The following is a 24,433-nucleotide window of genomic DNA, read 5'->3' on the forward strand; positions in this document are numbered from 1 at the left end:
GAAAGGGTTCACAGCTGATCCCTGATCTCATCCCACCTCCACCTTAAATGCATCCATCACTCCCACCACAGACCTCACCGCTGTCACACCACCCTTGTACATGTCCTGTACCACTCTTACATATATCTCTGCCACTTATGACTTCCTCATACAATGCCACAACTCCTCTCTAGGTACCTGTCATATGCTTTCTCTAAGTCCAGAAAGACACAAAGCAGTTCCTGACCTGCTCTGTACTTCTCCGTCAACACTCTCAGAGCAAACATCACATCTGTAGTGCTCTTTCCTGGCATGACACCATACTGCTGACAACTACTCATCACCTCCTTACTTAACCTAGCTGCCACTACTCTTTCACCTAACTTCATGCTGTGACTGATCAATGTTATCCATCTGTAGTTACTACAGCTCTGCACATCAACTCTATTCTTAAAACGATACCCAGACACATTCTCTCCAGTCCTCATGCAACCTCTCACTTTCCAAGATATCATTAAACAATCTGGTTAAAAACACTACTGCCATTTCCTCTAAATACCTTCAGGCTTCCACAGGTATGTCATGTGGACCAACAGGCTTTCCAGTACTCATCCTCTTCATAGCTATCCTTACTTCCTCCTTGGTAAGCTATTGCACTTTCTGATTCATTATACCCACATCATCCCATCTACTATCTCTCATTATCTTCATTCATCAGCCTCTCATAGTACACTGTCCATCTGCTCAACACATTCCCGTCGCTTGTGAGTACGTTTCCCTCATTATCCTTTATCACCCTTATCTGTTCCACATCTTTCCTAGCTCAGTCCCTCTCTCTAGCCAATTGATAAAAGTCCTTTCATCCCTCCTTAGTGTCCGACCTGCCATACAACTCTTCATATGCCACATCCATAGCCTTTGCCACCTCTCTCTTTCCCATGCACCTCATCTCCTCATACTCCTGTCTTCTTTCCTCATCTCTCAGACACTCCCACTCCTTCTTCACCAACCTCTTTCCCTGTATACTGTCTAGTACTTTCTCAGTCCACCACTAGGTCTCCTTGTGTCCATCCATGTCACACCAAGCACCTTTCTAGTCATCTCCCTTAGTAACTCTGCTGTACTTACCCAGATAGTTAGTAAATTGTTACTGCTACCCAGTGACTGTCTTAACTCTTCCCTGAACTCCACCTCACAATCACCCTTTTCCAGTTCCCACCATTTGATCCTTGGTGCTGCCCTCACACTCCTCCCCTTCTTGATCACCAATGTCATCTTACAGATCAACATTCTATGCTACCTTAATACACTTTCCCTTGTCACCACTTTACAGTCTCCAATCACCTTCAAACTGGCCCTCCTACACTGGATATATTACACCTGTGTGCATCTTCCTCCACTCTTGTATGTCACCCTGTGCCTCCCTGGTGTTATAGTACGTATTCACCACAGCCATGTCCATCCTTTTGAAAAATCCACTACCATCTCATTGTCTGCAGTCCTTCGCTTAACACCATTCATACCCATCACTTCCTTATCCCCTCTGTTCCCTTCATCAACATGCCCATTGAAATTTGCTGCAATCATCACTTTGTCACCCTTGGGTACAGTCATCACCACATCATCCAACTGACTTCACATTTCTCTTTCTCATCCATTGCACAACCAACTTACGCAGCATATGCACTAACAACAGTCATCATTACACCATCATTTTCCAGCTTCATAAGCATCACTCTATCAGACACCCATTTCATCCTCTAAAAACACTCTTGGCATACTGTTCCTTCAGGATAACTCCTACCCCTTTCTCCTTCCATCCACACCATGATAACCCAATTGTTATACCTAGCCAAACTCCCCTTCCATCTGGTCTCTTGCACACACAATATATCAACCTTCCCTGCCCATCATATCAGCTAGCTCTGTCCCCATACTATTCATACTGCCAACATTGAAAGTTCTTACCCTCACTACCACACTCCTAGCCTTTCTCTTCTCTTCCTGCCATATGAGTGTTGTACATCCTCCAGGGTATGCCTGTCAATGCAAAGGCTACTGTGCTATTGAATGACTCAAGTGTATTACAGCAATATTAAGAAGTGTCACTAATTTTGTCCCATTGTCTCCCATGTATGCGTGGTGTCCTACAGATGTCCTGCTCTAACGGATTGAGAGGGATGACTGGGCAGCAAGACTGTGAATACAATGTGCCATACTGACATAGAACAGAAATGTATATCAGGTATTACCTGTGCATATGTCAGTATGAGTAGGTGTATCTGGCCAACTCATAACAACAGAATGGGATGCAAAATGTCAGTTAATTAAGCTGTACATGTTGTACATGTGTGTAATCTTAGTTATTGTGCATCCAAAAAAACTCCAAAACTCGAAAGACAAACCATGTAAACAAAAACGAGCTTTAGGAAGCAGTTCACTCAAGAAGTTATTAAATAATATTATAGTTTAATGATGTTAGCACACGCTTTCGGAGAGCTCTATGTCCCTCCTTCCTCAGACACAAAGATAAAAATAATTAAATGAATGTGTTTTATATACTCTAAATCAATTAATTAATTATGCTAAACAGATCCAGTTACAAAAAACCTACACACTAAACCGGAAGCAGCTACAGTTTCAAAATAACACACTTCTATTAAAACCAATCTTAAAACTAATAATGCCCTTCAAACAATCAATAATTTGTTATGAATCAATTGCTTAATGGTGCCAATACTGGTTCTAACAACTATGCTAATAAATGTTACTGCTACCCAGTGACTGTCTTAACTCTTCCCTGAACTCCACCTCACAATCACCCTTTTCCAGTTCCCACCGTTTGATCCTTGGTGCTGTCCTCACACTCCTCCCCAGAAAATGGATGAGGAGCATGCAGGTAAGGCCCAGTGGAGATTACTAGATTAGTGTAGCAAACATACTTGCATCTGTAGAGTATCTATGTGCATGTGTCAGGTCAGATTGCAGTTGTGGATGGTGTTTTCTAATACACAGAAGTGCTCATCTATGGTGAAGGACAGCAAATTGTGTAGTATTGGGGTTTGTACGGTAAATGTGCAGACATGCTGCATCCATTCTGAACCAATGCCACATGCGAGTCTGCTGACAATACCTCTCTCCCACAGCTACCTAGGTCCCTCTGGACTGCATGTGGGACAGCAGCCTGAAGCTGGTGTGTATGGAATTGTTCTGTTGTGGTTTGGGAATACCCCAGGCTTGTGAAGGACATGCAATTTACCATGCACACAACTGTCAGTCATAGTCGTATTGCTTTATATGCATGTTCACTTGTGGTGGGGTTAACTGCATTGCATCACAGTGGTCAACACAGGGGCCTATCTGAAGAGAATGTAACATTCCTATAGCATACCTCACAACCTGTCAGTGCAAGACTTCTGGACAGAGACCAGCAAAATGGCGGGACAAATGGCCTAATGTAGGGACATGTGCAAAACATTACTCTTATACAGTGGATATAAACAGTGTACACACCCTGGACTAGATGCCAGGTGTTTGTGATATATACAAATTGAGACCACAATATGTCAGTCCACACCTATTCTGACCTTTAATGTGATCCATAACATGAACAATTCACGTGCAAAACCAGGCAATCTGTTGGGCACCAAATATGGAGTATACAAACATTACAATAAGCTGGATGCATACATGTGCACACCCTTCAGATAATATTTTATTGCAGCAGCTTGTTATTTACTGACAGCATTCAGTCTGCTTGGATACAAACCTGCCATCAAGTAAAGGCACTCTGAGTAACACCAAATAACAGTCTGCTGTCCAAGTAGGATATTCATGACATTTGCTCAGCTGTCTGCAACAGCAACAGCCATGGTTTGCAGACAGCTTACTAAGCAGCAAAGGGATCTCATATTTGAAATGTATCACTCAGGAGTATAGTACAACAACATTACCACAGCACTGCATACACCATGGAACACAGTGAAGACAGTCATCAAAAGGTGGATTGAATATGGGACAACAGTGATGTTGAAAAGAACCTGATGTCCTTCAAAAACTGATGAAAAGACATGTCCAAACCTGGTCAGGAAGGCTGCCAGGAGACATACAGTAACACTGAGGGTGTTGCAGGAATCTCTTGCAAGTCCTGGTGTTGTGTACTAAGTCAGAAAAATCTCCCATATTCTGCAGAAATCTGGCCTATAGGGTAGGGTCGGAAGATGTAAGCAATTCCCCAAAGAAAAAAACATCCAGGGGTGGATACAACTTGCAATACAGCACATCAAGTCTCCCAAAGGCATGTGTGAAAATATGTTATGGTGTAATGAGACTATGGCTCGACCTCACAGCCACAATACCAAAAGGTACATGTGGTGCACAACAACACCTCTCTTCACATGAAGACCACCATCCCCATGATGAATCACACTTGTGGCATTGGTCTGTTGTGGGGATGGTGTTCTAAAGCTGGAACTGGGCCTGTAGTCATGGTGGTGGGAATTCTGGACAGTTCAAAATAACACTCACATCTGGCCCACATCCATTAGGCATCTGCAAGAATGCTGAGGATGGGGAGGGGTGTCAGCCTTCAACATGACAAGACCTGAGGCATACATCCAAAGCTACCAAAGAATGGCTCCACCAGAACATACTCATGGTTTGGATTGGCCCAGCCAGAGCCTAGACCTAAACTCAATAGCAAAACCCCAATGTTACCTGATGAAGGCTGTGCACATTAGCTTCCCTTGCAATCTGACAGAGTTGGGGGACCTTTGCAAGGAAGAGTGGCCAGATAATTCCAAGTTAAGATGTGCCATGCTGATAGACACCTTCCCAAAAGAGTGAATGTTGTAAGTCACTTATAAGGTGCTTCAACAAAGTATCATTTTTAAGGGTGTGCACACTTATGCAACCACCATATTGTACATATTTCATTCATTATATTTTACACATAACACATTTGTTTGTTTATCAATTGGATTGCACATGTCATATGTCACACGAAAGGTGGGTAATATATTTGAATGCATTATTGTGGTCTCATCTTATATATTACAAGAACATGGCATGTTAACAGAGTTGTATACACTTATCATATCCTCTGTAAGCTTAGAAGGTTGGTGGTGTAACAGGAATTGTGTGACCACACATTTACTCTGGATTGGAGGTCTGAATCTCAAATGTATGACATTAATCAGTGACGTCACTCCTCTGATCATCCCAGTCATATATCAGACAAACACAAAGGTTATGAGAAACAGCACAAACATATGAGCCAGACATCTACACATCCTTCAGGGATCTGTACAGTTGTGAGGTATGTTCTGTAGTACTGCCACTGTGCTATGCAGGTGAACAGCAATGATGTGTACATGGGTGCAGTCTGTGATGGGGAAGTGCCATCACCTACTAACACTACTCACATATCCCAGACCTCTATATTGTTAGTTACATGTAGTGAAACTGGCTGAAATGCATGATGATGAGGGCCGTGTTTCATGTATGTCACCTGTAAGTGTGTGTGTGTGTGTGTGTGTGTGTGTGTGTGTGTGTGTGTGTGTGTGTGTGTGTGTGTGTGTGTGTGTGTGTGTGTGTGGGTGTGTGTGCAAGTGTGTGTGTGTGTGTGTGTGTGTGTGTGTGTGTGTGTGTGTGTGTGTGCATGCATGTGTGTGTGCACTTGAGTGTGTGTGTGTGTGTTTGTGTGTGTGTTTATGTGTACTAGCCATCCTCAAAGTGCAGCTATTAATGTACAAATGTTGTCTTCCCCTCACAGGTTGCAATGGGGTTCGGGGTCCCTCCCACTTGGAAATTGATGTCATTGTCTCTGCAGACTCTGATAATGATTGATAGGCATAGTGAGGTACAGGTGGGGTTGTCAGGGGCTGAATCTGTGCCACTTGGCATCCTACTCTTGTCCACACCATCCCTGCACACAGTGACAATGCCCACACATACCCCATCACCAGTGGCCACAGATGATGGACAGTTGGCAGGAGGTGGCATGGAACAGACTAATGTGGGGACTATGGCAGGTCTGAGTGTGGACACTGTCCATAGCCAGAGTGCAGGTGAGGTCCCACACAGGCGGATGGACAGGGGTGCTCGCAGGAGGGCTGCTGCTCATCAAGCCGCTGTTGCAAGTGCCACAGCAGGTGTCACAAGATGCATGTTTCAGGCGGTCATGGATGTACAGGTATGTAGTGAACACCACACCAGACAAATACTGATGGTGGTGGATGCAACTCTTCCTGATTTACATGGCGACATACTTGACCTTGTTGAGGCCACACATCTAAATGCTGAGGTCACAAATAGACAGTGGGGTGAGACCTTGGCAATCCTCTACTGTGGCATGTCTGTGCTAAAGGGTGTGGTAGGAGATGGACATTGGTCACATGGACATAGGTCAGCCCCAACAACAGCTGAGAGTCTACAGGGCCATGCACTTTCACACTCCTGTAGTAGCAGTGACACCAGCACTACTGAAGGAGGTTTGCTGTCCACATCACATTGGAGCAGGCAATGGGTACGCGGTCCTATCTGGTCCAGTCAGGGGCACGGATCCAGCAGACAGCAGTCACCATCAGGAAGTAGTACTGCATCTGGCCTTGGGCCTGGTGGTGCCAGTGATACACCCAGCAGGACCAGTTCCTGTATCTGTGGCCGGAGACAGTGAACTGAACATCCTGCCATGTACGGTCCACAACTGTGCAACATATCCCTGTGTAGAGAAGCCGCATGACTTGATTGTGTGCATACATATACACACACATCTGTATCACAGGTAAGTCACCTCCAGACACACACAGCACCTCTACACAGCCCATCTATTGGATACCCCTCCAAACACATACACACATGATGTCAACCATATGGCCCAGCCTAGGCCACTGCCAAACCCATACCACACCCTGTGCATATGATGATACCTGTGCCACATACCTGTCCACCCTAACACCGATGTAGGGATATGCTAATACGGGTCTGATGCACAGGGTGAATATAGTACAGTGTAGCTTTGTAATACTATGTAAGGTGCTGTCAGCTTGGATTTGTTATGGGTACACATACAGGTATATGTACCTTATTAGCCAGGATGCATTATTGCTGTTAGTACCACTGACTGAATGTAGTCTGACATGCTGTATTCTGTTTGTGTTCCAGGTGTCTGTGTGTCTGCAGGTTGTGGCCCTGCAGACATTACCAATGTGGAGTATGGCAGAGTGGGAATACACTGACCATGTCATAGGCAAGGTACAGCTTTATATGTACATGTGCCAGGTGTGTATGCATGCAACAGTGTGTGAGGGGCACTTTTGTCAGGCAGTGTGACCTTGCATACAAACCCCTTGTCACAGACAGGTAGCCTTCAGACATGTCACCTCAGTGTTGTGTAGTACCACAGGCTCATACATGCAGAACAGGTTACTGCAGTACTGTCAGCAGGTCCCTCATAAGCATAGCCATCACATTAACTGCAACAGATTCACGGAGACAAAATGGTATATCCTTTGCATACACTCAGTTAGGACTGCCACAGGGGATGTGCATACAGTAACACAAGCACAGTTGACAATGGATTAGTAAACCTACATTTCCACTTTAATGTACTGTAGTACTACACAGGCATGACATGCCCCACATAGATTATTTGCATGGGACATAACACACTACCACTTACAACATGTAATCTGAATGCCTTCATGGATGGTGAGATAACTGCTCCTACAAACCTGGACAAGTGATAGTGTAGCAGACGTTGTATCAGTGTGATGTTTTAGTCAGGTACGATACCTGATGCCGGCATGTGTTTCACTACACTCACTGTGGCCGATTTGGCAACAATATCACATACATGGGCATTGTTAAGGGACACAGATCACGTATAGGTTGCAAAGATCTGGATATTCCATACACATCTGTACAGAGGACTGGTATGGCCTGCACAATGGTTTAACATGCTGCATGTGAGGCAGATGCCAATACAACGCTATATAAAGTAATGCCATCGGGAGGTGGTAAACAGTTGCGGATGGTACACACATCAAAATGGTATCAGCCAAACAGGATATAATCTTCACCCAAAGACACACACACTTACTTGGCAGTGTTGAGATTAGAAGCCTGCCTATCTAGTTATTTGCACTATAGTGTTACACAGTTATCACATGTGCTATAGAGCTTACTAGGCTGACAACTGGCCAAAGGTGCTGATAACTGCACAGCTAAGGTAAACTATTACAAATGCCAGAAACTCTGCCTTCAGTTTTTCCCTTGGATGTTGCTAGTTCTTTCTCTCTTGCACTTCAAATAGCCTAATAGCTTTGCACTTTAAAAGGTTTTTGTATCAGTTATTCTAGCACACCTGAGAGCTATCAGCAGTAGTCATTCCTCATGGAATTAGCTCCAGTACTTAACAGTTATAACCACACCTCCTAGAATGATTAAACTGCAGTTCTCTGTGCTTTTGCCCATTAACTTGGTGCACTTGGGCATTCTGAGGCACTGTTACAACTGCCTCATGTAGCAAACAAAAGTAGTAAAAACGGGAATTCCAACCACAATAGCCACCAACAACAGAAGTAAAAAGGCTGGAAGGAAGCACACTAGGTCACAAATTTCACCAATGTTTAATGTCACAGAATAAAAAAGCAAGCAGCACTCCAAAACGCTGATAACACTCCAAATACATTTTCGTTCACAGGAACTTCATCAGAATAATAGATTACCAAGCTGAGGCCCATTAAATAATCCCCCTAATCATAAAATAGCCAACAAAATTACAAAATAAAATTTTAAAAAAGACTTACAAAAGTATCAGAATATTGCTACCTAGTGTCCAAACATTGTAATTACACACCATAAAAGACATACAATAGTAGAAACTGAAAACTGTTCATACATTCACTCATATAAAAAATATAATAAAATAAAATAAAATGTCTTAACAACATGTTTATAAAAAAGACTTGTAAAAAATATATATTTATGCATTTATAAAAAAAATATATATATATATATATATATATATATATATATATATATATATATATACATAGTACATTATAGCTTAGCAGACCTGAGTTTCAGTAGAGGTGCAATTGAGATATTCTTATTTAACCCGGGGTTCCTGCCTGCATGTAGGGTAATCTGCCACAATAATTCCCTATACTCTAGGATAGTCTCCCAGGCACCACCCCTCACATAAGGTATAGCAACCTCCAAGACAAAAAATTCATACATTGCCCTTGCGCAATCCAAAGAATGTTTATATAAAGCATTGTTAGCATTACCATTCTTAAGAAGGGCAATGTATGAATTTTTTGTCTTGGAGGTTGCTATACCTGATGTGAGGGGTGGTGCCTGGGAGACTATCCTAGAGTATAGGGAATTATTGTGGCAGATTACCCTAGATGCAGGCAGGACCCCTGGGTTAAATGAGAATATCTCAGTAGCACCTCTACTGAAACTCAGGACTGCTAAGCTGTAATGTACTATGTAAATATATATATTTTTTTTATAAATGCATAAATATATATTTTTTACAAGTCTTTTTTATAAACACGTTAAGACATTTTATTTTATTTTATTATATTTTTTATATGAGTGATTGTATGAACAGTTTTCAGTTTCTACTATTGTATGCCTTTTATGGTATGTAATTACAATGTTTGGACACTAGGTGGCAATATTCTGATACTTTTGTATGTCCTTTTTAACATTTTATTTTGTAATTTTATTGGCTATTTTATGATTAGGGGGATTATTTAATGGGCCTCAGCTAGGTAATCTATTATTCTGATGAAGTTCCTGTGAACGAAAATGTATTTGGAGTGTTATCAGCGTTATGGAGTGTTGCTTGCTTTTATTCTGTGACATTAAACCTTGGAGGAATTTGTGACCAAGTGTGCTTCCTTCCAGCCTTTTTACTTCTGTTGTTAACTGCCTCATGTACACAGACAACCCTCTCCTCTAAGCTCTCAACACTTGTGAGAGATACCCCAATGTCACCGAATTGGAAGATATGCACTCTCCAGTGAGGACTGGACTAGCTGGTCAAGAGGAGAAGGGTCAACACCTGTACCACACCACATGGAACACATACACCTCCAGAACACCTACTATCACAGCTATGACATACAAAACAAAAGCCACAAACCCACCTTCACAGAGGCACTCAAACATTTGCCCAAACAGCAGAGACCACCAAGACAGACACCCACTCAACCACCACAACACAGCACAAACCACTGGGCACATTTCTCACCTACACAGTGTGCCCCTCAACCTAAGCCCATAAGGCTAACCACCTTGCCCAATACAGTCAGCTGTCTATCCAGTGCCAGAATCCAACACATAACACACCCAGTCAGGTCACTCCACAACAACTACAAGTATCACTCTGTCATTGTTCATGTGTGTGTGAATGACCTGAGACACACCTCCCTGGACTACATGAAAGCAGGCATTGTGGGGCACTCAGATTATGTTGGTCAGGCAGTTATGACAGTAGCCCTGAGAGCAGTATATTACTGTCACCCAGAATGATACTGCAGTACAAACAACAAATAACTGACTTCAACAATTGGCTTAAGTGTCTGGAGTCATTCTCAGGGGATTCAGTATCTGTCTGTTTGGGATGACATGACTGACAGACTGTAATGGATTGAAAGAGATGGCCTGCATCTGTCAACCCTGGGTTTCCAGATACTGGCTAAGTGTCTTGCCACCCCTATAGTACCTTTTTAGTTGGTGTTCCAAATCAAATTACCACCGTAACAGCTATACATAAATGCAATCTTTACAGCAACAGACTCCTGCACTACCAGGCTATAATTCATTCCACACCTGTCAGCCCCAAAATATGGACCGCAGCCCAAAAGGTGGTGGTGTCTCCATATTCATACAGGATATGCACGTCTCCAGACTAGTAACCCAGCATAATGCATCTGAGATACTTCAGGTACAACTGACATTGGGTAATAGTGCAATCCAGGTCATAGCCTGCTATAGGTCCCCATCCATCTCCCTAGACTCTCAATCCATATTCCTCAACACCCTGGAATCTATCAAGGTCCAACCCAACACTTTCATACTAGGAGACTTCAACTACCCCTCCATCAACTGGGAAAGATACTCGAGCACCAATACACTGGTCCAACGCTTCCTGGAATTCATTAGTTCCAATGCCCTGGATCAGCTCATTCTGACACCCAGTAGAGGAAGCAACATCCTTGACATGTGTTGATTGCTAACATATGAGAACATTGCTTGACAACAGTAGTCAATCCCTAATAAAAAATATATATAAACGAACTGACCATGGCTGGATAAATTTAAATCAAATGTATCTTTAATGCACAGTATAAAAGTAAGCGCTTTCGCGATTTATAACTAATCGCTTCATCAGACTATATTCACACAAACAATAGCTTAGAATTTAAACTATTTCCATCCAATCAAATACAATAGCTGTATGATGTCATTAATTAATGAAGTATTTAAAACCTGTTTAAAAAAAATGGTACATAAAACATATAAAAAACATTAATTTAAGGAATAATAAAATAAAAAAAAATCAATGCTTTAAAGGTCTGGCTCTCAAAAAAGGTTTTAACGAAACTACACTATTTAACCCTGGAAATCTGTCTGCTTGAAGTTGTAAAATCCATTTCTGTTCTATCTCTTCCACTCTATTCCTTATATCACCTCCTCTAATATTTTCTTCAATAAGCTCTATCACCATAAAATTAAACACATGTTGTATATTTTCAGCTTGTACATGTTCGGCTAAGGCGCTAGTGTCTTTCTTGTTGGCTATGTCAGATACTCCAGTACACGTTCCTTCAAGCACCTGTTGGTTTTGCCTATGCAAAAGACAAAACATTTGCACAGAAGATGAAATAAACTAGGTGTTCTGTTTTACAATCCACATAAAAATTAATGTCTATATTGAAATTTTGGGTGGGATGTGAGAAAACAGACATGCTGTACAGATAGCTACATGCCATACAATTTCTACAGGGAAAAGTTCCTGTTCTTTGGGATAGTGTTGTATGTTTATTAGTACTTGATTTGTAACAAAGTTGTCTTTTCAAAGTTTTTTTTTATTAACGAAAGATAAGTGGGGTGTAACATCTATTACCCCCTCCAACTCATGGATAGACCGTAAAATATTCCAGTTCTTCTCGAAGATCCAATAGACTCTCCTGATATCACTGGAATAAGTCACTGGGAACCTAATCGTAATAGAATGATTTGCATGTTTGTTACGTTCCTCACTTCTTGTTTGTGAGAAAAACGGTTTACCCTTATGTCTTCATTTTTCAGACATATCTTTGAAACTATTATCAATGTCTATGTCACTATAGCCTCTATCTTTGAATTCTTTCTTTAACACTGATACTGCTGCATCCAAGCCTTCACTTGCATTATGTAGGCGACTAGCTCTCATAAACTGTCCTCTAATAACATTCTTACACACATGTCCAGGATGCATGCGAGTCTTGTGTAGAATACTATTCCTACGGCTGGATTTCCGATATACACTAGTAACAATCTGTTTGTCGTGTAATTTATGTAAATTAACATCCAGAAAGTCTATATATTCATAAGAGTATTGATAAGTAAATTTCAAAAAATCAGTAGTACTATGCACGTAATCAATCAGTTGTTTAAATTCATCTGTCATGCCACCCCACAACAAAAAAACATCATTAACAAACTGTGTGTCCCATAAGATGTTATCTATATGACCATTTTCCTGCAACAAGTAGAACATTTTCCATGCAACCAGTACCAAGTTGGCGTAGCTATTTGCACAGGCTGTGCCCATAACCACGCCAACTTTTTGTAAATAGGAATTCTCATTGAAGATAAAAACATTGTTTTCCAGTATAATATCAAGTAAGTCACAAATCAAGTTAATCTTGGCAGTGCTATATACCCGTTTATCATTCAGTAGATCATGAATCCTTTCTATACTCCAACTATTGGGTATCACCATGAACAGAGATGTAATATCCATAGTAACAAACACATAATCCCTGTTCAAATCTGAGATCTTAATATACAACAAATTCAAAAAGGCTTTGGTGTCCCTAAGTACTGTATCGCATAACTCTAAAACTGGATGTAAGCACTTCTCAACATAAATCAATAGGGTCTCTGTAACCCGCCCTTTGCTTGAGACTATAGGTCTCATAGGTGGACAAATCATGCTCTTATGAACCTTTGGTAGTCCATAAATCATTGGTATCAGTGGATTTTCTATCTGAAAATAATCAAACAATTCTTCAGTGATTTGTCTTGTCACAAGCAGGTCAAAAATAAATACTGACACTCTATCAATAATGCCCTTAACCTCTCTACTAGTAATCGACAAATAAGTGTCTTCATCATTCAATACTGACATCATTTGTTGTATATAAAAAGATTTGTCCATCACCACTACGCTGCCCCCTTTATCTGATGGTCTAATTTCAATGCTAGATAATGTTTTTAATTGCATCAATGCCTCAATTTCCATTTTATCTAAATTGTGAAACATAACTGGATTTTCTTGTAAAAATACATCTCTAATTCCTTTCTCACAGACAGGCACAAAAGTCTCCTTAGTAGGGTCTGATTTAGGCACAAAAACACTAGGTTGCTTAAACACATGAGCATCCTCAGTCCCAGTATCTTTGCAAATTGTTTTTAAAACAGTGTAAGAAACTTCTCTGTGTGGAAGATTTTCAGTCCATATATTTCTAGTTAATCATGGTATATTAATCAGTTCAGACAATAGTAGTAGAAGTAGTGAACGTAAACTCGTCTTAAGTCAAAACAAAACAAAAAGTAATAATAGAAAATATATAATTGTACAGCATTACTAAGTATTTGAAAGTAATCCAAGCAAGGCAGGCAGTCTGTTTCCAGTCGAACATCCTTTATTAAGTACACAGACAAGTGAGCCAAATAAAACAAAAATAGAGTAATAATTTCCTCACAAGCCTTCTAAATATATATAAGGCAGGATTCATGAAGCCTCCGTGTAAGAGATACAAGGCTTACACAGAGGCTGCAGTTAAACGGTGTGACGTCAGCATGTCATGCATATGCATGAGGGCATGCTGAATCACACCGAAGGCTAACACGGTCTGTGGAAGACAGTAGGTGGCGTGTCCGTAGGCTGAGCCCTGCAAGCGGACACGCCCCCAGAAGAGTAAAATTGCCCAAAGTAAACACCCACGACATAGGCCATGGAAATGTTGAATAAACACAACACATGCCCCCACAGACTATGAACATAAAATATATAAATGAACATGTTATATATATTTTTTTAAATCGTCAAGATGTTTGCCCGTGAGTGTGCTCGTTTGCGCGGGCGTGCCCGTAGCTTAGCCACAGTTAGCAGTCAGTGGAAAAGGTTATAAGAACTAAATAAGCAAAGTAAGCCAAGAAGCAATAGCATAGCAGTAGAGATGTTGGCTGAAGAGCAGGCATTCATGGTTTGAGCCCCCACAACACCAATTTTTATTTCTAGTAAAATAAGCACGAAACAAGTCCCTGGCAAACATGTACACATATAAAATCATAGTTCATGTAAATGTAATGAAATAGTCCATTTATTTTGAAGAAATGTGAGATAACAAAATAATAAAAGATGCCAGATGTGCCTATAGCTGAGCTACAGATTAACAAGGTGAGTGCATCTGCCCGTAGGTGAGCAGTGGTTTAATAGGTGCAAAATGAGTGCCCGTAGGTGAGCAGTGGTTTAACACACTGAAACTGTGTACCCCTAGCTGATCTGAGCGTAATATGCATGCTGATAGCCAAATAAGGCGTAAACCAGCGTACCTCGTTTGCGCGGAGCTGTGCACCGCGCCAACAAACTAACTGACGGGCAACGTTGAGCAAGCCGTATCAAAACTGCCTTTACACAGACACACCCCTCAGCCTGTCTAGACAGTCATAAAAAATAAAAAGCAGTGGCCAGGTTCGAACCCAGGATACTATGCACGATAGTGAAGGTACTGAACCACTAAGCCATAACAGCAGTACCTATAAATGCAGTAATAGCAAATATATGGGAATGAATACAAAGTGGAGCATGACAAAGCAGGTTTTGTGAAGTTGATACAATTCCAAAATGGCCAATCACAGATATGTGCGGGGAAAACGGCATATATAAGCCCCATAGGCGGGAATACACAGCATAAACGATTGTAGAACTGACTTGCAGCCAGAATGACAGGAGTAGGTGAGGGTAGTTGCTTTCGAGCACAGAGGTGGGGCATTGAGGAGTCCAGATACATGGTCTGGCTCCTAGTCCACAATCATGAGGCCCAACTCATGCAGGGGCAGGTCCTGTGGGGAGCATATAGAGCTGAGGCATGGGACCGGTTGGCTCATGATCTCACCAGTGCCACAGGGATTCCAAGGACTGGTGAGCAGGTTCGTCACCACCATGCGGACCTGAAGAGATGCAAGCAGGACCAATTGAACCTTTGGATCCAGGAGGCCCGGCAATTGCCCAGTGCCCCACTACTGAGTAAGTTACATGTAATTATGTATGTAAGAAATTAAACTAGCTGATATTATGGAGATGTGTATTCCAATATTACTTCATTTATATTACAGCTGCAGGTGTCCGTTCTGTGAACCGCAGATCCTATGGCGATAGGCTGGTGCAGTTGCGCCACCAGGCAGGTCAGTAATCCTCTCCCAGTAACTGTAAAGAAATATAAAAGTATGACAGTTAGCAAAAGAGTGCAGTGTAGTCACTAAGTAATAGAATATGCAAGTAACAGTGTAAGAGTGTTTGCAAGTATTGCTTGATTACAAAAGTGTGTTGCAGTCTGTAATCCAAACAGAAAAATGAAATTGTCTGAAATAAAGCCTGAAATAAAGATGCCCCACCTGTAATATAACAGTACACAACCTGCAGCAGTCTGAAAAGTACAGCTGCAGAAGATGACCAAATCACGTGTGAAACATACCCCTGTCGAAATACTGAAACATGACAGAAGTGAGACTGATGGAAAGGATTGTAATAACTACAGGTAAAACATGTCAATAAAGCCTAGAAGTAAGTACCATCCTGAATAGTAAAATGAAAACAAGTGAGAGAGTGTGAGAAAGTGTTATGAAAACACCAATAAAGTAGTAATAACCCCTGAATAAAGTATACTGCAGTCAGTACAGAATGAAATGCATGTGAGAAGCAAAACCAAACAGCAAAATCTGTTCAAAGTGTTGCTGCAGCTGGAATGTGTATCCCAAAATCCGGATATGTTGCTCTCAGTCTGCAATATGCAGATAGTATGATTGTCTGACATACCAAACATCCACAGTTGTCTATAGCTATATAAAGCAAATGTAGCAGGATGATGTAGCTGAACAAAGCCAGATATGAATGTGTATGAAGAAAAATAAAATGTATATTGATGTAGCAGTAACAGTCCTATCACCAAATTGAAGTAATTATCATATAGGAAACTGTAGTTAGAACAGTAGTGTGTATATATGTGCAGCTATTAGAAATGTACAGCATATGTATTGGTATTCGAAGGTGTTAATATTATTTTCTTCACCCCACCCTATAACCACATATAACCCATTCCACGTGAAAATGGTATGTGCAATCACAATTAACACCCCTGGACATTTGTCCTGTTGGGTCATAAATATTTGCATGTCCGTTGATGCATCTGCCCTGTTCATACATCCAAACCTGATGGCCTGTTGCCATCAGTAAACCCTGCATGTTGTTGGACTGTGTATTGCTGTTCAAATTATTCATGTGTTATGCTCGCTATTCAATGGTGTGAATATCTGGGTGTTTGGTTAATGGGAATACTAATGCATGCTGTTACAACTAATTGTGAATAGTGCTATATGTTACTAACCCAAACTGTCATGACATAATGCAAAACATAGGACGACAGGGAAGGCGGGTTCCAGCGGACCCACCTCTCCTACCTCAGCTGGCAAGTGCACCTGGCACTAGTGCCCAGTCTGGACCCTCCACTGGTGGCCCTGTGCCACCTGCAGGTGGAAGCGCTGCAGGGGATGGGGCTCGTCCCCCCTCTGCAAGTGTGGCCAAAGGAGAACCACCACTCACCCTCCGTAGTGTCCGGACTGTGGTGCGTAGGGAGATCCAGGACTCTGTTCTTGGGCCCCTTCACCAGCTTGAGGCACAGGTGGCACAACTTACGGGCATGCCTGTTGCCAGGCCTACACAGCCCCCAGCACAGCCCCATCCTGGGCAGTGAAGGAACAGTGGCAACTACCCATGGGTGGGGATATCAGTTCCACTGTTGCCATCTGTGGGCTCATGGGCTCTGGATATCCAAACATCCATCCCCGTCAATTGTGTAACCCCCCCCCACACGTGTCATACACCGCCCCTGTATGTGTCTTATTTGTCTTGTCTGTTGACCTACCCAACCTACCTCCCCAGCTATACCGACTTCCTTCACCTGACATACCACTCTCACCTGGAAAAAAAAAGGGCACTCTGTACCCACAAAAAAATTACGCCCCATACATAGCTGCCCATTCCGCACACATGTCTGCTGGACATGGAAACTATCAATTACAATTGGCTGTATAACAAGTATTATTGTTGTCCTGACACCTCTCTCAGGGGTGGAAGGTTTCAAATGTCACACCAAATTACATACATATGCACAGCTGTTGCTGATGAAGAAATGGGCAGCTATGGGCCTTACCTACATCCCTCCAGCAAATCCCAAGCTTGTTTCCCTACTGTCTTACCCTCTTTGTGACCCCTTTATCACCACTTTCCTGTCTCCCATTTTCATTTCTTTCAAAGAAAATAACGCGGGTGTGCGCCAGAGTAAGCACTGTTAAGCGGTTGTAAGATGGTGTGCGTGGAGCGGAAAGCCAGTGCGCATGCATGAGCTCCGCGCAAACTAGCGCTAACCCAGTTACAACTGCTTAATAGTGCCTTATTCACTCTGATTGACAGGTCCTGTAGTCAGTTCAAAAGCAAAATAAAATCCCACTGTCAGTCCCGAACCCAGGACCTTGGAAACAGCAGTCTGCATGACCTACCACTAAACCATGACTCTTATACAAAAACATTGTGCTAAAATAAATATATCATGTAATAGTAGGAATTAATGTAAAGGGAATATAGGATATGTAGTACACAAAGCATGTCATTTAGAATTACTGTCAAAACTAGTGGATTTCCATAATAGTAGTGTGTGAACAGAAACAGCCATGCTAGTTGGTAGCCAGTAGGTAATAATGTCAGTTAATGTACATATATAAATGTATGTATATTTACAGATATATATATATATATATATATATATATATATATATATATATATATATATATATATATAGTTGTAGGTGTCATTGTGCATACACACTACAGGGAACAGGAGAGAGGAATGGAGAACTGTGAATCTACAACACAGCCTGAATCATGAGAGAGATACTAACCTTTGCACTCACAGAACAGTGTCCACAGCATACCAGCATGGTCCCCGCCCTTACAATCTGAAAGGGCAACGCCTATCTCACATACCTTTTTATAGCACTGTCCTGAAATCACAGTGAGAACTGCAATCAGTATACAACTGGCTGCATGCAATTAGCAAATGCTGGCTTACAATTGGTGCAGAGGCCATCACTTGGACTTATGCAGATACCTACAAAAGCATCCTGTACTAACACTCCACACATGCAATACGTTCATTGCACTGTCTGGAGGCAGACAGAGAGTGAGAGAGAGACAGAGACAGAGACAGAGAGTGAGAGAAAACAAACAAACAAAAAAACAACAACACACGGTACACACTGAGTCTAAGCTGTCAGCAGTGACAGTAGCAAGCCGTGCCAGCAGCAGCAGGAAGCAGAAGTAGTGGTAACACAACCAGCTGCGACAAACGCAGGTAATGTAAAGTAGCAGGTTAATAGTCTGCATACTGTGAACCCTCCAAATGTGTCATAGGTCTGTATCTATAGGTATGTCCATGTGATATGTTGTGTGCACGTAGTTCCACCAAAAGGGGATGACTATACATTACATGTCAGTCAGTGTTAGGCCATGATCCTGGCAGCAGTTTTCTGTTGCAGTCAGGCCCGTCTGTAGGATGTGTGTGTCAGCTGGTGTAATGACTATGGCGCTTAGTTAGCAGTCATCTGGGAACTTTGTCATCCACAACCCGCACATGTTCGCTTCTACATCTGAGAAATAAAAGAGGGGTCCTAGGACAGAGGCCTGTGGGATACCACATGTGACTGGCATTGAGTCTGACATGGCTCCTACAATATCGATATTATGGATTCTGTATGTCAACCAGTGTGCAACCCATCATGTGACATATGTAGTAACATGTAAGCTAATGAGCTTGTCTATGATGCCTGAGTGGAGTACTGTGTTGAAGGCCTTAGGCAAGTCCAGGTAGGCTGTAGGGATTGCGTTGCCCTCATCAATGGCTGTAGTGACTGTTTTGAAAGGTCAACCAGGTTCAAAAGGCAGGATCAGCCCATCACAAAGGCAAACTGGCCGGGAACAAGTGTCTGCAGGTACCCAATATCACTGTATATGCGTCCCATACTGAATAATTCCATAGCTTAGCAGACCAGGCCAGTTAAGCTTATGGTGCAATATTTCCCAGGGTCACTAGAGGTGCCTCCTTAGTGGAGTGGGACCACTGTTGCTGTATGCCAGTGTTCAGGTACATATCCTGTAGTACGGCCAAGGTTAAATATCAGTCTTATATGCGGTTGTATGTCCTCTTGGAGTGCACGTAGCACACATCCAGGGATACCATCAGGTCACAGTGATGCTGTGTGTTCTGCTTTGCTGAGGCCAGCCCTCACCTGGACATGTGAGATGATAGGGAGGTTACATTCAGCTGTGATAAGTATTTCTACTTGTGGGGGAGAAGGAGGGGGGATACGTGCACCGAACCTGTCTGCAAGAATGTTGCCAATATCTGTGTGTTCGGTGTATGTTAAGTAGGTGTGTATTAACTCAGAGCATATCTGAGGCATTTGGTCCATATGTGTAACATAACTGAAGAAGGCCTTGTGGTTATCTATAGTGTTTGTGGCCATTTCCCTCCCAGAGTAGGCCATGGCTGTTGTCATGAGAGACCGTAGCGTATTACCAGTGCTGACCACAGATGCCTTCCCTTAATGTGAATCTGCTCTGTTCTGCAGTAGCCTCCTGCTACTGTTATACAATCTGCCTCTGGCTGGGTCCACCAGACAGGATTCCTAACCTTTGTGCATGGGGTCTGGGTTGGAAATGTGTGTGCATGTTCCATGCAATCTGTGGGATGTCCATGGGAAGCATTCACAAAGGGGTCAGCAGTGTGGGTTGTGGCTTCCACTGGCCCATTGGGCTGCATGGATACCATCTCAGTCCTAACAAGTGAATAACTGTCTAATCACATACATATCAAAGTAGTCTACTGTGCTGGTGGTGGTGGTGGTGGGATATGTATATCCAGGCCGAGTAACTTGTGTCCAGATCACACTAGTGGATGGCGTTCCACATACAGTACCTTGGTATGAACCCCAGAGTGAGGTTGTGCATTGGACCTGTCGCAGTGTGCTGACCAATGGGGCATGCTACTATGTTGTATGGAATGTGGCAGGTATTGTTGCACAGGTGTTGGCTGAGCACTGATATCTGGCCATGTACTTGTGTATCCACCAAGAGACACACACATGCTACATATGGGAGTAGTAGTATATCACTACAGTTGAGTATCATGTATAGTATGTGTGCCATATATTGCTGACATAGTCTGCTGATATCCTGTTTGTGTTCTCTTCCAGGGAGATGGCTCGTCAGCGTAATCCCGCCTACTCTGCAGCGGAAGATGAGGAGATACATCAGAGCCTGGTGCGGGATTATGACATACTGTTTTCCCGCACCAGCCAGAATCAGCAGGAGAGGGCTGCACTGTGGCAAGACCTTGTCCGTAGGGTAAATGACATTGGCATGCATAATAGGACATACAAGCAGGTACGACATCACAGCAGTGATTTAATCAGAAATGTCCGTCAGCGTGCATCAGATATCCACAGGCAACAGGTTGCCACAGGAGGTGCGGTGGCCACACATCCCCCCCTCACCAGACTGGAGGGGCCACTCCTAAGTGTTGTGGTTCCAGCCCCGGAACAGCAACAGCAATACACCTGCATCATGATGGAGGCTGGATCCACACAGCAGCATGACATGGAGCATGCAGGTAATATGCCATATGTACACTTGACTGTTCTATACACTGTTAGTTTATGCATGTGTAAGGTGTGTCCGTGGTATGTAGCTGTCAACATAGTATGTAATTGGGCAGGTGTGATATTGGCAATATCAGCAGCTGACGTGTGAAAGGCAACTGGTGTACTACTGCACTGTATCATATGCAGTATCAATGGCACAGTTGTGCCCACTGACATTAATCTCCTCATTTCTGCAGGTCCCTCTGGTGTTACAGCAAGGCAGGCCATCCATGCTGGTGAGTGTGTTTAACAATACCTATAATAGTCCTGATAGTGCTAGTAATACTAGTGTAACTCAGTAGTGCTCTGTGTGTATACTGTGGGGTGTGCATGTGTGCAGGTGTGCCTGTGTCCACGTGTGCATGTGTGCATGTGTGCATGTGTGCATGTGTCCACGCTACATGTGTGCATGTGTGCATGTGTGCCTGTGTCCACGTGTGCATGTGTGCATGTGTCCACGTGTGCATGTGTGCATGTGTACACATGTCCATGTGTGCATGTGTGCCTGTGTGCATGTGTGCATGTGTGCCTGTGTCCATGTGTGCATGTGTGCATGTGTGCATGTGTGCATGTGTCCACATGTGCATGTGTGCATGTGTGCATAAGTGCATCACTGGTAACATTGTGTGGACACTGTAAACTGTGTTTCCTGTCTTCCTCCCACAGGTTCTGGTGCTGCTCTGGTGTCCTGCAGCAGGGAACCTGAATCTGGTGCCACAAGTACTGGTAATGATGATATCTGTGTAATGGCACAGGAAGGTGTATCAGGGTCCGCCATTGGTCAGCCAATTGACAGTACACAGCTGTCAACCCCATCATTGCGCACAGTCATCCTGCCAGTACATCCTATGTCACCATTGTCCCTAGGTGATGGACAGAATACAGTGGGCATTGACCAGGGTAATGTGGTATCTGTGGCACATGCTTCCCCACACAGCAGCCATGGGCAGGGTCCTGCAATGGTACCACACAGACAGTTGCCCATGGGTTCTTGTGGGAGCATCCGTGGGCATACTGCCTCTGGCAGATGTGCCCAAAGAGGACTGTCAACCTCAGCTATGTTTCGGGCTGTCATGCAGGCACAGTCGCGTATGGAAAGGTACACCAGACAGGGTCTGAGGGAGCTGAGAGCATGTCGCACAGCCATGACTGACAGTATGCGTGACATCGTGGATGTTATCCGTAATTTCAATGATGTCATAGACAGACATTGTGGGGACATATTACAGCAGTTCCACAACCACATGTCCATGAGCCAGGGCAATGGTAGGTGGTTGCGGCATCGACGTGGCCATATGCCAGCAACAGCAGCAGCTGGCAGTCGGCGCGGATGACAACAGGCCCACGCATGCCCCCATAGTGCCAGCAGCAGCCCCAGCAATGTTGGGTCTGTGCTGTCATCGGAACGCCCCAGGAGACCACATGCACATGGCTCTGGACAGTCCCAACAGGGACCTGTGTCCAGTCAACACACTCCCCCTTCTGATGACAGTACCCAGTCTGGCTTAGTACTGGATACGGTCCGTAGCACCCCTGCCAGGCACAGGTACCGTGTCCGTGCCCACAGACACTGATCTGTATGACCTGCCAGGTGCAGTCTGTGGCTGTCCACAAACCCCTGTATATGGCAGCCATGAGGTGGAACTGTGTGCGTGCATACACAAATGCAAAATGTTAACACCTAGGGCTACCACATACACGCACACACTGCACCAACAGTGTTCAACCCTGTACTGCTGTCCGTCACCAACACACATACACACACATGTCAATTGGTGGTATCAGTGGCAGACTCAGGCATACCTAATTCACACCCTGTGCATATGATGAAACTGTGCCACCCCCTGCAATCTCCAAGATCAGTGCAGGTACAGGTAAACACGTTGCTGATGCACAGGGTGACTACATAGAAGTGTATTAGTAGTATCATGTTGGTAACAGTACAGTGTGCTGATATGACTGTGTGTATATCCCAGCATGCCTGATGCAGTAACCGTATGACTGCCCTGAATTGTTATCTGCACCCATAGTATGTACCAAAGTGCAACAGCTGCACATTATTGCATACCGGTCATAAGGATGTCAACAGATAGCCACATACATGGGTAGCACAGGAGGGAAGCTAATGCAAGTAGTGATAATGCAATGATGGACACGCGACAGTAATGGTGGCAAGTTGCCCACAACGACTATGCAATGTGGATGTTTGCACATGTTGATATGTGTGCAGTACCAATGTAATCCAAATCACAATTAAATATGACATAATATCAGTTCTACCATGGGCATCTGCGCTGTGCATTCCTGGGTACATGTTGATAGTGCCCACATATTTGCACTGTAACCTACTGTTAGTGTTACCCGTTCTTTGTTGTACAATGGACTACTTCCAGCCCTGCTTACTGTAGCTTTGTTTGCATGCATGTTCACTTGGGGTTCCCTGGAACACTGCTTCCACCTGCAATGCAGAGTTACAGTGCTTCTGTGGACTCCTAGTGACATCTGCATAGCATACGATACGTATGTCAGGTTTACACACGACAGAACGTCACTGTCTGTCCTGTTCGCATGTACGTTGCCTGTGACACATTGCACATGTCTTACCTGGCATTTACCCACGTGTGCAGTCATATATGCCAGTGCTATGAAATCAGTAGCAGTACACCCACACATACACACCTTCAGTATGTTGTTCCCCATTGGCCCTATGTGTTGGTAATCACCACGGCAATCACACTTCTAGGGTAGCATGTGCAAAGGTAACCTGTGAATCACCTCTATGGTCCAGTTGTGGTTTATGTGAGTCATGTGGCAATGTCACAGCTGCCACATGTATGCAGTCAACCATCACCCCTGGCTAAGACGTACAACACATGTGTGGGATGCCACCACATAGCCAGTATGTGGACTGAGCACTCTGAACCCAGTAATGCCATACCCTGTCAGGTGGCATGACATACTACAGTGACTACAATACCAGTCAGACATAGACCCGCACTGACAGCAATCTGAACACACTGGGGCATACTTGGAGACTCAGAATAGCATCCTGCCTGAGCATCACACACCTCCGCAGCTGGCACACAGGCATACGTTACATCGGAACAGAGCACATGCCACACATGGCACACACATCCCATGTGCCACACACTCACAGCCTGTAGGGCTGTGAGTGTGCGGCACTCACAGC

Source organism: Protopterus annectens, chromosome 10.part0, assembly GCF_019279795.1.
Source record: "Protopterus annectens isolate FY-2018-M chromosome 10.part0, PAN1.0, whole genome shotgun sequence".
Taxonomy (NCBI): domain Eukaryota; kingdom Metazoa; phylum Chordata; order Ceratodontiformes; family Protopteridae; genus Protopterus; species Protopterus annectens.